Raw genomic sequence first — 12,927 nt, 5'->3', positions numbered from 1 at the left:
TAAGCCCTCCTGGGTGAGTCTGATGAACAATCAGAATCACTAGCCTGAGGCATGTAGTGGAAATTTGGGGTGTGTGTGTGTGTGTGTGTGTGTGTGTCTGTGTGTCTGTGTGTATACTATTCAGCCAGGTGCCCAGGGGCACCTAGATGGCTCAGCCGGTTAAGTGTCTAACTCTTGATTTCGGCTCAGGTCATGATCTCATGGTTCATGGGACTGAACCCTGCATTGAGCTCCACATTGACAGCACTCAGACTGTGCTTGGGATTTTCTCTATCCCTCTCTCTCTGCCCCTCCCCTGCTCACACTCGTGCTCTCTCTCTCTCTTTCAGAATAAATAAGCTTTACGACAAAATCTCATTTCAGTCTCCCACCTAGCACTGCAATGTTTAAGTGTTATCTCTATTCAGAAATTCAAGTTTGGAGACGTTGAAAATCTCAACCAAAATTTTGCATGTACTGGGCCGTAGGGACAGGAGTCTAAGTTGGCAGGGCTCTTGACTCAGGTACAGAAGGCAGCATAGGTGGTGGCCTGGAGGTGGACAAGACTGTGGTGCCGTCAGTGCTCTCGCTTGGCCAAAGTCAGGCTCACTCTGGTAGCTTCTATCCGTTGGACACTCTTACAAGGACTTCACATACTTCAGGAGAAACTAGGAGCTTTATCTTCTCTGTATGTATATCAGGGACCAAATGGACCCATCTTTCCCTTTCTTTGATTATGTAAAAACCTTTTATTCTACCCGTTTACAATACCGAAGAGTTTCTTTCTAAACCATTGGGGTGTGTCGAGGATGGGCCCGTCCTGAGCCACAATCAGTGGAAGACGATGCATGTCTAGAGCAGTGTATCATAGGAAGGCATAATTAGTACACGCAGGGTCCCCAAAATCGTGCAGCGTATGCAGACCAATCAGAGAAACGGAAAAGTCACTTGGACCTATCACCAGCCTGTGATTGGCAATGTGGAATTTGGGGTAAACCTTTGTTGAGATACGATGAAGAGAATATAGAGCAGATGATTGGAGGTGTGTTTTATGGAATGTGGGAATTATATTTTACTCCGGAGCTCAAAATACACCTAAACACACATAGGCCTTTCTGGTACAAGGTAGAACCCACAACCTCTCTGCGTTCCTCCTGTTGGCAAGTGTCAAAAGATGAGTTTAAGTAATACGAGTGGCCTATAGTCTAGTTTCCTGGAGATAAAACCTGATATGAGGCCTTTTTTATGGATACTCAGGGAATCTCTGACTTTGATAACTTAATCAAGTGTCTCAACGCCTGCAGAAATTCACACTTACGATCCTTACACATAGTTGAAAGAATGACTCCTCAATGTGTTTGGCTGAATTAACCTGAATTATAATATGATTTACTTATTCTTTTAGCAATTGCCACAGGCTAGGCCCTTTTCTAGACACTTCAAGTGCTTTAAAGGAAGCTAGAGATTTTGGCTTCCTTACATGTTGTATTTGAAGTCTCTGTGGATTTCCAGATAAAGATTCGTTTGTTGTTTTTTACAAATGTGAAGCACCTAATGTAAGTCAGGGTTTATCCTAGGCACTGGATAAAGAGAGGTGAAAAAGCTATGGTCCCTGTACTATCGGAGTGTGCAGTCTGATAGGAGAAAGAGGCACAAAAATAATTATAATAACATGAAGCAGTGAGCGGTTCTACAGTAATAATAATGAGAATGGCAATAATATTAGTAATTGCTGTAAGTTATTTAGCGTTTACTCTTAAACGAACCCATTAAATACTGCTAACAACCCTTCAAGGTACAGAATCCCATCCCCAATTTACAGATAGAGAAACTGAGGCTTAAATTGAATACACAACTTGACAAAGACCTCACAGCTAATCAGTAACAGAACTTGGACCCATCTGCTACCAAAGTTTACGCTCCTCGTGGCCATCCTGTATTACCCACCTTCTCTACCTGCTACTAAAGTTTCAGAGATATGGATGTAGTGCATTGAGAACACAGATGATCTGGAAGCTATCGAAGGGGAAGAATGGAATGCCAACAGAGGAGGGTGAGATCTGAGTCAGGCCTTAAAAACTTAGTCGCCATTTGCTAAAGGGTGAAACATGGGTGTTGAGAAGCAGTGGGTCAGTATGGGAAAGGTTTGGGCTCTGGAAATTGTCTGCCCTTTTAGAGAATAGAGACATTAGTACCACTGGAAAGTAGGGTACATTGAAAGAAATGGGGAGAGTTGTGACCAGAAGATATACTGGAACCAGACCAATCATGGTTCTCAAGGACCAGCCATATTAAAGCATTGTGACTATTTCCTAGGGGAGATCCATCAACCCTTTCTAAGCAGTAGAATAACAGTGGTCAATAGCATTTAGAGTTTGGGGTCATATCCTCACTGTGTCTATTTCCCTAGCATCTGCTACAATGTCTCGTACAGGGTAGGCGCTCAATAATTATTGCATAAACTAACGAACACATAGTCTTAAAATAGCCCCTTGGACAGCAGTAGGGAAGATACACTGGGCGAAGGAAAAGACTACTGGTAAAATACCGGCCAGGAGCCCCTTGGAAAAATCTCAGAGAAAGATCAGTAATAGTAAAGAAGTTGATGTGAGAGAGACATTTGAAGTAGAAATGACAGACTTTAGTGACAGAAGGGCCATATGGGATCAGACTGAGAAAGTAGCTGAGAATAATTTCTAGATTTCCTGTATGTGTCTGAGCCCTCAATGGGGAATACAGAAGGAGGAGTCGAGTTGGGAATTTTGAGTCTGAGGAGCCTTTGGAATGTTCCTGCACAGATTGGGGCCCTGATAGGGAGTGACAGAGAAGACCCATTCAAAATGGTGCCAACGGGTGTCTCTCTTTCATGGATGCCTCGGAGGGTCCTGGCGGCAGTGACGGCAGCCCCTGGTTAAAGGGAGTCCCCTGCTCAGCATCACAAAATATGAACAGCTGTGATGGGAAGACGGAAAATCCCTACCCGGGAGCCCGAAGAAGCGAAGACCTACAATCGGCGACCGGCCCATTAGAAGCACATAGTCGCACTCAGTAGGAGGTTTAGGCAAAGCCGGGGAAGATTTCGTTGACTCTTCCTGTGGAAAATTTATGAAGCCCAGATCGGAGAAAATGTTCTGATGCTTTTAAGGCTGGCATTTGAAGCTGGAATGCCGTCTTCAAGTAGCACATAACGGCACAAGTCAATAACTCTGACCATTGTGGAAAAATGCCATGTGCCAACAGCGATTTTCCATAATTTTGTTCAGAAAATCTGAAAGAAATGCAGAAAATGGATTTGCAGCCTTGGCAGCAAGCAGAGAAACAGTAGCAGAGGGCTGCAGGCCAGTAATTGATGTTTCAAATATCACTGAGGGCTTTGCCTGTAATTTTAGGGGAGAATGATAATAATTAAAAGCACAAACTTACAAGTCACTTCTGAGGAGGGAAAATGCTGAATGCACTTCAAGAAAAGGGGGTTTTTTGAAATGTTTAACTTTTTCCAGAGAGCTTTCAGATACGCAATGATTAGTGTTATGTTCACAGAGCGACTTTCGGCCCCAGTGTTCCAAAGTGCCACAAAGGGAAGATGATTAACCCCCGGGAGCCTCTGGGAGCCAATGACAAAGCTATGCCCATATGACATTCCCAACGTTCAGACATTACCCGGTTTTTGTCACAAACATCACAGTCTTTAAGAGAATGGAATTGAGTTTTTCCCCATCCCCTGATTGTGGAAGTCGTTGTTACGATTCGTGGCAAATTCGATTTGGGACTTTGCCCCAAGACAGGCCGGAGTCTGAATCCGCATTCACCCTTATTAGTTCTGTAATCTCAGGCACCTCACTCGACTTCTCCGAGCCTTGGTTCCTTCATCTGGAAAATGGGTATAACAAGGCCCTCCCTTCTCATAGAATCAGTATTGTGGGTTACCCAAGACAGTAAAACAGCACTGTTCCCCGATTGTGATCAGTGCTTGATAAATATTAGATGTTACTAATATTGCTGTTGCTGCTAAAATGGCAAAGGCACACTATTTTTCTATACCTACTTATTTTTGCCGACAGAATACAATTTCCTCCACTGCAGTTTGCCTGGGTCTGTTTGACATTGCAAAAACAACAAAGACCAAAGTAAGCCTCTAACCTCCTTTCCTGAAGGGAATCCTCTTTAGTGACCAGACGCAGGGACTCAGCTTTCCATATCTCTAACCCTTTACCTATCACACCTCCCTGCACGTGGTGAGGACTCTATAAATGCGTGTGGAGAATGCATACGTCTAGATGGGCAAATCGAGTGATCCCTCCACTGTGATAATGGACAGGGATTCTGGTGCCTAATCAGCTTCTGATGGCGAACCCATGTTTCTACCAACACTGCATCTGGTGTTGGTTTGATCAGGTGCAAGTTCTCCCTTCCGTTCAACACTGACTGGGGGTGACCTTCTGCAGCTTGGGGGGACAGATGTGGTAATACGGGTTGATCGGGATGCCGTGACGAACAGACGAACGGTGAGCAGATACTCTGGCTAGTGGCCTGCCATTAGCCCCGCAGTAAATATGGTCCTTTTGTATTTTTCTTCGGCACCACCAACCTCCTTCTGGCCCATCAGAGTGAATTTTGCTCTCCGGATCATGTTTAGGTACTTCTTCAGGTTTTCGCAGACATAACCCCACCTGGTGGCTCATGATTCTGAATGTGAACTAGCAATTAGCAGCAGATGAGATGAAGAGCTTTTTGTTTCTTTTCTCCCAACCCCAAACAGGAACTTCGATGCCCCCAGGAAATCATTGACAGCATGTGGACACCCTGCACAGAGGCGAGAGAATATATGATAGGCTAGTGGCTTCCATCAGCCTGAGAGGGGACTTGTCTTGACCAGCATGGCTTGGAGACAGAACAGGAAGTCGTCATGAAAACATCATGCTATTCCAGCTCCACCCCCACCCCCCCCCCCCGCTAAATAATACGTTAGCAATATAGTCCAGCTGTATTTTTTGTGCAAGGAATACCTCCATCCAAATGCAAAACTAAAGTTTTGGAAAATACCTACAGCATTTTGCTAATCCAAAAACTCGAGGCACTGAGTTGGTGGTGGGGGGGGGGGGGGAGGAGGGCTGTATTTTCTCCCTGGAAAAGATGTAGCGTGAATAACTGAGGTTTGCTGGGATAAATATCCAATTCAAAGAATGTAAAGACTTGCCAAGCAGCAGTGGGACACGATAAGAGACACCAGACACCCTTGTTGATTTCAATTTGCTCCAAGAAGTAGCAAATAGAATTATGTATTTCTAATTGAACTTTCCAAGTTGAATTCCGTTGAATTATAATCGTAATTTGGTGTCAGGATGAAGGTGACTGAGCACCTATAAGGAATTAAGAATGGTAGAAGTCATTTTTTTAGAAAGAGAAAATATAGAGCAGAGCTGTATGGGAACTCTCAGCAGGGGAGGATTCCCTAGTCACCATCCTGGTGACTTGGGATGCCTTAGGAATACCTGATAGACAAGTATCCCTGAGCCTAGAGGGCCGGTGTTTCCCTTTAAGACTCAGAATCATTAAGTTCTTGCCTATGTCCTTCCTTTAAATGGATGACAGAAGGAGAGAGATTCATCCCAGTCCCCATGTACTCAGGTTGGGGGGTTTAAACAACTCCAGACACCAAAAGGCAGAGACTGAGGGAGGGAAAGGAATAAGTGCCATGAAGAGAGGACCCCAAACCTGGTTGGGTACCAGAATCGCCTGCTGATGTTGAATTTATGAGGCCCCACTCAAGACCAAGTGAATGTAAATCGCTTTCCTCCACAGAACTTTGAATCTTCATCAAAAGTACTTGCCGTACATATGTGGACTCTAGCCTGTATTTATTGACCTACCCACCTATCTGCCACACAGTCTTAATTATTGTAGCTTTATAATAAGTTTTAAAATCATATCGTTTTCGTCCACCAGCTTTGTTCTTATTTTTCCAAGTAGTTTTGGATATTCTAGGCCCCTTGGCATTTCTATATGAATTTTAGAATCAGTCGATCAGTTTCTACAAAATAATCTGCCGGGATTCCATTCAAATCTGTAGCTCACCATGGGGAGGATTAACGTCTTAACAGAATTGGCTCTTCTGACCTCTGAGCACAGCATATCACTCAGAAAGGGTTTTTTTGTTTTGGTTTGCTTTGCTTTTTTTAGCTTTCATTTTATAGATCTTTCACACCTTTTGTCCGATTGATCCCTAAGTACTTTATATATGTATCTGATGCTATAGTGAATCACATAGTTTAAAATTTTTTTTTAACGTTTATTTATTTTTGAGACAGAGAGAGACAGAGAATGAACAGGGGAGGGGCAGAGAGAGAGGGAGACACAGAATCTGAAACAGGCTCCAGGCTCTGAGCTGTCAGCACAGAGCCCGATGCGGGGCTCGAACCCACGGACCACGAGATCATGACCTGAGCCGAAGTTGGATGCCCAACCGACTGAGCCACCCAGGCGCCCCATGAATCACATAATTTTATCAATTTCCACTTCTGATTGCTTGTTTCTAGTATATAGGGGTACAGTTGGTTTGGACATACTGTAATAGTGTCCCACAACCTTGCTTCACTCACTAATTAGTTCTATCAGCCTTTTGTAGATTCATTGGATTGTTGACCCAGACAGTCACGTTGGTTGCAAATAAAAACAATTTTGCTTTTTCCTTTCAAATGTTTCTGTTTGGAGTTTTTGTATTGGCATTTGTGAGAGAAATCAGTCTGTAGTTTTCATTTATCATAATGTAATTTTCTGGTATCAGGGTAAATACTGGCTCACAGAATAAGCTCAGAAGTATCCCCTCCTTTAAAAAAATTTTTTTTAATCAATAAAGAAGTAAATTTTATAAAAGAGTTTGCATAGAATTGGTATTATTTCTTTCTCAAATATTTGAAAACACTCAACTAGCAAAACTATCATGGCCTGGAGTTTCCTTGTGAGAAGGCTTTTAGCTACCAATTCAATAAATTTGCTAGATATAGGGATATTTGGGGTTTCTATTTCTTCAAGAATGAGCTTTGTTAACATGTGTCTTCCAAAGAATTTGTACATTTCATCTGGGCATCAAATTCACTCATCTAGAATTGTTTATATATATATATATATATATATATATTTTTTTTTTTTTTTTTTTTTGAGAGAGAGAGAGACAGAGTGTGATTGGGGAGGGGCAGAGAGAGAGAGAGAGAGAGAGAGAGAGAGGGAGACACAGAATCAGAAGCAGGCTCTAGTCTCCAATGCTTTCAGCACAGAGCCCGATGCAGGGCTCGAAGCCACAAACTATGAGATAATGACCTGAGCCGAAGTCGGGCGCTTAATGGACTGAATCACCAGGTGCCCCGAGTTGTTTATATTTTTTATCATCCTTTTAAAATCAGTAGACTCTTCAGCGATATCACCTCTGTAAGTTTCTTTTAATATCATTAATAGGAATCAGTGATCTTTTTTTTCTGATTAGCTAGAGATTTATCAATTTTATTGTTCTTGTCTAAAAACTGAGGTTTGGGTTTTTTTTGTTGTTGTCTTTTTTGTTTTTTGTTTGGGCTTTATTTTTTTTTTTAATTTTTTATTTTTGATGTCAAATTTATTGTCACATTGGTTTCCATACAACACCCAGTGCTCATCCCAAAAGGTGCCCTCCTCAATACCCATCACCCACCCTCCTCTCCCTCCCACCCCCCATCTACCCTCACTTTGTTCTCAGTTTTTAAGAGTCTCTTATGCTTGGGCTCTCTCCAAACTGAGGTTTGGTTTTAATGATTTCTATTGTTTTCCTATGTTCCATTTTGTTTATTTCTGCTATAAACTTTATTTCTTTTTTCCTACTTACTGTAAGTTCAATTTGCTCTTCTCTTTCCATTTTCTTAAGTTGAACATTGAGGTATTAATTGGAGATCTTATTTTCTAATAAAGACATTTAATACTATAAATTCTCCTCTCATACTGCCTTAGTTAGTGATATTCCAAAAATTTTGTTATGTTGTGTTTTCATTATCATTGTTTGAAATACAATCTAATTTCTTTTTTAATTTTGTTATTCATCCATGGGTATTTTTTAGAAGTACCTTGTTTAGTATACAAATATTTGGGGATTCTAAAAAGATCTTTATATCATCATATTTTAACTTAATTACATTTTGGTCTACTTTGTGTGACCTAAATATTTTTAAATCATTAAGACTTGTGTGTTTGGCCCAGGATATGTATATCCTAGTAAATACTCTGAATAGACTTAAAAAATAATGTGTCTTACACTGCTGGTAAGGGTATTGTTCTATCCATGTTGATTAGGTCAATTTGTTTGACAGTGTTATTCAAATCTCCTATATACTTACTGATTTTTAAATCTATTTTGTGCTACCAATTTCTTTTCTTTTTTTATTTAAATTCAAGCTAGTTAACATACGGTATAGTATTGGTTTCAGGAGTAGAATTTAGTGATTCATCACTTACATATAACACCCAGTGCTCATCCCAACAAGTGCCTTCCTTAATGCCCATCACCCATTTAGCCCATCACCCCCACCATCACTCCAGCAATTCTCAGTTTGTTCTCTGTATTTAAGAGTCCCTTTTGGTTTGCTTCCCTCTCTGTCTTTATCTTATTTTTCCTTCTCTTCCCTTGTGTTCATCTGTTTTGTTTCTTAAATTCTACATATGAGTGAAATCGTACATTTGTCTTTCTGAGTGACTTATTTCACTTAGCATAATACACTCTAGTTCCATCCACATGATTGCATACGGCAAGATTTCATTCTTTTTGCTTGCCGAGTAATATTCCATTGTGTATATATTCCACATCTTCTTTATCCATTCCTCAGTTGACAGACATTGGGCTCTTTCCATAATTCAGCTATTGTTGATAGCACTGCTATAAACATTGGGGTGCACATGCCCCTTCAAGTCAGCATTTTTGTATCCTTTGGATAAATACCTAGTAATGCAATTGCTGGGTCATAGGATAGTTCTATTCTTAATCTTTTGAGGAACATTGATACTGTTTTACAGACCGCCAGCACCAAATTAACATTCTCATCAACAGTGCAAAAGTGGGGGCACCTGGGTGGCTCAGTCGGTTGAGCATCTGACTCCTGATTTCAGCTCAGGTCATGATCCCAGGGTCAAGGGATCATGCCCCATGTTGGGCTCTGCACTGAGTGTGAAACCTGCTTGAGATTCTCTCTCTCTCCCTCTGCCTCTCTCCCTGGCTTTCTCTCTCTCTAAAATAAAAAAAATATATATGTTTTAATTTTTTAAAAAGTGCAAAAGTCTCTTTCTTTGCATCCTCACCAACATCTGTTGTTTCCTTGGTTGTTAATTTTAGCCATTCTGACAGGCGTGAGGTGGTATCTCATCATGGTTTTGATTTGTATTTCCCTGATGATGAGTGATGTTGAGCATCTTTTCATGTGTCTGTTAGCCATCTCAATGTCTTCTTTGGAAAAGTTCTATTCATGTCTTCTGCCCATTTCTTCACTGAATTGTTTGTCTTGGGGTGTTGAGTTTGATAAGTTCTTTATAGATTTTGGATACTAACCCTTTATCTGATATGTCATTTGTGAATATCTTCTCCCATTCTGTAGGTTGCCTTTTAGTTTTGTTGATTATTTACTTCCTTGTGCAGAAGCTTTTTATCATGATGAGGCCCCAATAGTTCATTTTTGCTTTTGTTTCCCTCGCCTCTGGAGACATGTCTAGTAAGAAGTTGCAGTAGCCAAGGCCAAAGAGGTTGCAGCCCGTTTTTCCTCTAGGAGTTTGATGGTTTCCTGTCTTACATTTCGGTCTTTCAACCATTTTGAACTTATTTTTGTGTCTGGTGTAAGAAAGTGGTCCAGTTTCATTCTTCTGCATGTTGCTGTCCAGTTTTCCCAACACCATTTGCTGTAGAGACTGTCCTTTTTCCATCGGATATTCTTTCCTGCTTTGTACAAGATTAGTTGGCCATATGTTTGTGGGTCCATGTCTGGGTTCTCTATTCTGTTCCATTGATCTGAGTGTCTGTTCTTGTGCCAGTATCATACTGTCTTGATGATTACACCTATGTAATTGTGCTACCAATTTCTAAGAGAGAAATATTGACATCCTCAACTAAAAATGTGGACTTGTGTATTTCTCCCTGGTGTCCTTGGCTACTTTTTGCTCCATGTGTTATGAAGATGTAGTCAGTACATAAAAATTTACAATTGTTATATCCTTTTGATGAGTCAGCCACTCTACCATTATAAAATGAAAACTTGTGCCCTATTAATATTAACTTTGAAATCTATTTTGTCTGATACTAAGCCACTCCAGATTTCTTTTGGTTAATGTTGACATGTCACATCTTTTTCTACCCTTTTCTCTTTAATGACTTACTTGTGTCTTTCCATTTGAAGTGTGGTTCGTTGTAGTTAGGATAGAGTGAGATCTTTTTTAATTTAATCCAACAATCTCTGCCTTTTGATAGAAGTATTTAAACCATTGACATTTAATTATATTATTGATATGGTTAAATTTTCTTCCCTTTGTCTTCTTTTTCTGCTTTCTTTGAATTAATTGAATATATTTTTTAATGATTCTATTTCCCCTCCTTCTTTGGATTACTATTAACTACAGCTCTTTGTTTTGTTATTTAGTGGTTACTTTAGGGTTTATGGTATACACATTTAACTTGTCACAGTCTACCTTTACATGGTATCTTACCACTGCACGTAGAGTTTAAGAGCCTTAGAAGAGTATATACTTAGATTTCTCCCCTCTCATTCTTTGGAATATTGTTATCATACTTTACTATTATAATATACATAAGATTATATTGCTATTATTTTTCACTTGCAGAGTCAGTGGTCTTTTATGTGATTTAAGTGATAAGAAAACTCTCTTACATATTTACCCATGTGTTTACCCTTTCCAACGCCCTTTATTCTTTATGTAGATCCGTATTTCCATCTGGAATCATTTTTCTTTGGCCTGAAGGACTTTCTTTAACCTTTCTTGCAGTGAAGATCTGCTGGTGATGAATTGTTTTTGCTTTTGTTCATCGGAAAAAGACTATTTTGCCATCATTTTAAAAAGATTATTGTCACTGAGTATAAAATTTTAGGTTGACTTTTTTTTTCTTTGAGTTTCTAAAGATGCTATATAGCAGGTACTGCCATTATCTTCATTTTAAGACAGGTGAATTGAAGCTTACAAAGGCAAATTAAAGTGTTCAGGTTCAGAGAACTAATAAGTGGTAGAGCCAGGATTCAAATCCACGCTGTCTGATTTTGGATTCCCCAAAAGTGGAAACATAAGGGGAACCTGTCGCTAATGGGTAAAGCACCATGCTGTAGATACGCTACGTTAGTTGTATGTACATGGTACTGTGGTTCTGCGATTTACTTAATTTTTCATAATATGCACTTTACAACTGACTTCCTTTTTCTCAATGTTTTTCTAATGTTTTTATTTACTTTTGAGAGAGAGAGAGAGACAGAGACCGAGCAAGTCGGGGAGGGGCAGAGAGAGCGAGGGAGACACAGAATCCCAAGCAAACTCCAGGTTCTCAGCTGTCAGCACAGAGCCCGACGCAGGGCTTGAACTCACGAGCTGTGAGATCATGACCTGAGCTGAAGTCAGATGCTTAACCGACTGAACTACCCAGGCGCCCCCCTACCTTCCTTTTTTTATCCTAAGGTACTTCTAACACTAGCTTTTCCATTCGTTGGCTAAACAGGGTTTTCCTGAAGCTCAAATGAAATCATCCATGCAAAGTCCTTGGCACAATGACAAATACTATTTTTCACATATGAGTTACCCTAAACGTGAAGTCCAGCATAGTGTTCAATAAAATGTTTGCTCTAAATCCAATCCAAATGAGGTTCTTTCTCTTTGTTTGTCCTTTTTGACTTAAGCAGTTGGCTTTTTCCTCCCTAGATTCCTGAGACTTGACACTGGAAATGTGAACCAGGCAGCTTTTCCAGAAGCACACTAGTCTATCCGGTCTCCATTTAAAATGTCGATGTGGACTGTTTCTCCTTCGCTGGTCAAGTTTCAAGAATTATCTCTCTCAACATCCTTCTTTCCTAGTCACTTCCTAGAGTGTCCAGCCAATGGGTTTCTCTAAATGACGTGCCCATATTTGTATTATGCCCATCTATCCTCACTGAACAACTATATAGTTATTCAAACCACTGTTTTGCTTACCCATCCCCCTGAAACCACACAAACGGAGACTCATTTGAGTCTCTTCTCAGTCGCTCACTCCCAATGTTAACATACGAAAACCAGAGTTGTATTATCATCTTCCCCACTCCAGCCACATGCAATGAAAGTCAAATTCACATATGACTTTGTTTGTCTTTTCATTACATCAGTCCCTGGCAGCAACCTTAGCAGAAAAAAATAATTATTCTTGCTACTCCACATGCATTTGGCACATACTGTGGCTTCCTTAAGAACTCATGAACAGCAGAGATGAAATAGAGGACACCTCTCCCTCCACCTGAGACATCTTCTTTGGGCAAGAGCATTTAATGTCAGAGAAAGAAAGATCCATGAATTAGGGGTTAAAGATTTCCACAGTGCACAAGGCACCTTTGGTAAATGATCTCCTTGAGCAACCATCACTGGGAAATCACACCCTGATTTCATACATCTCTCTCACCATTCACGGGGACCTTGGGCTGTGTATTGACTATGTCCCCAGAGAGCGAAGGCTTGCATGCAAAACTGCAAACATCTCAGCAGAGTTGCTAAAAATAATTATATTTCAGTAGAGGATTCTAAGCAAAAAGGGAGAAGAATGTATTTACCAAAACCAGAATATCCAATAGACAGTGGAGTGGAACTGAACAAAATCGTATACAGAAATAGCATTTGGATCCCATCTGAATTTAGCGATAAGGACTGTAACAATATAGTACAAATGTACCTTGTGTAGCATTTGTCATTTAACCCTGGTTC

This window comes from Lynx rufus, unplaced genomic scaffold (genome assembly GCF_022079265.1).
Source record: "Lynx rufus isolate CCGP_SWC_20201006 ecotype Redwood Valley unplaced genomic scaffold, mLynRuf1.p SCAF_8, whole genome shotgun sequence".
Classification (NCBI taxonomy): domain Eukaryota; kingdom Metazoa; phylum Chordata; class Mammalia; order Carnivora; family Felidae; genus Lynx; species Lynx rufus.
This window is presented reverse-complemented; position numbering follows the sequence as displayed.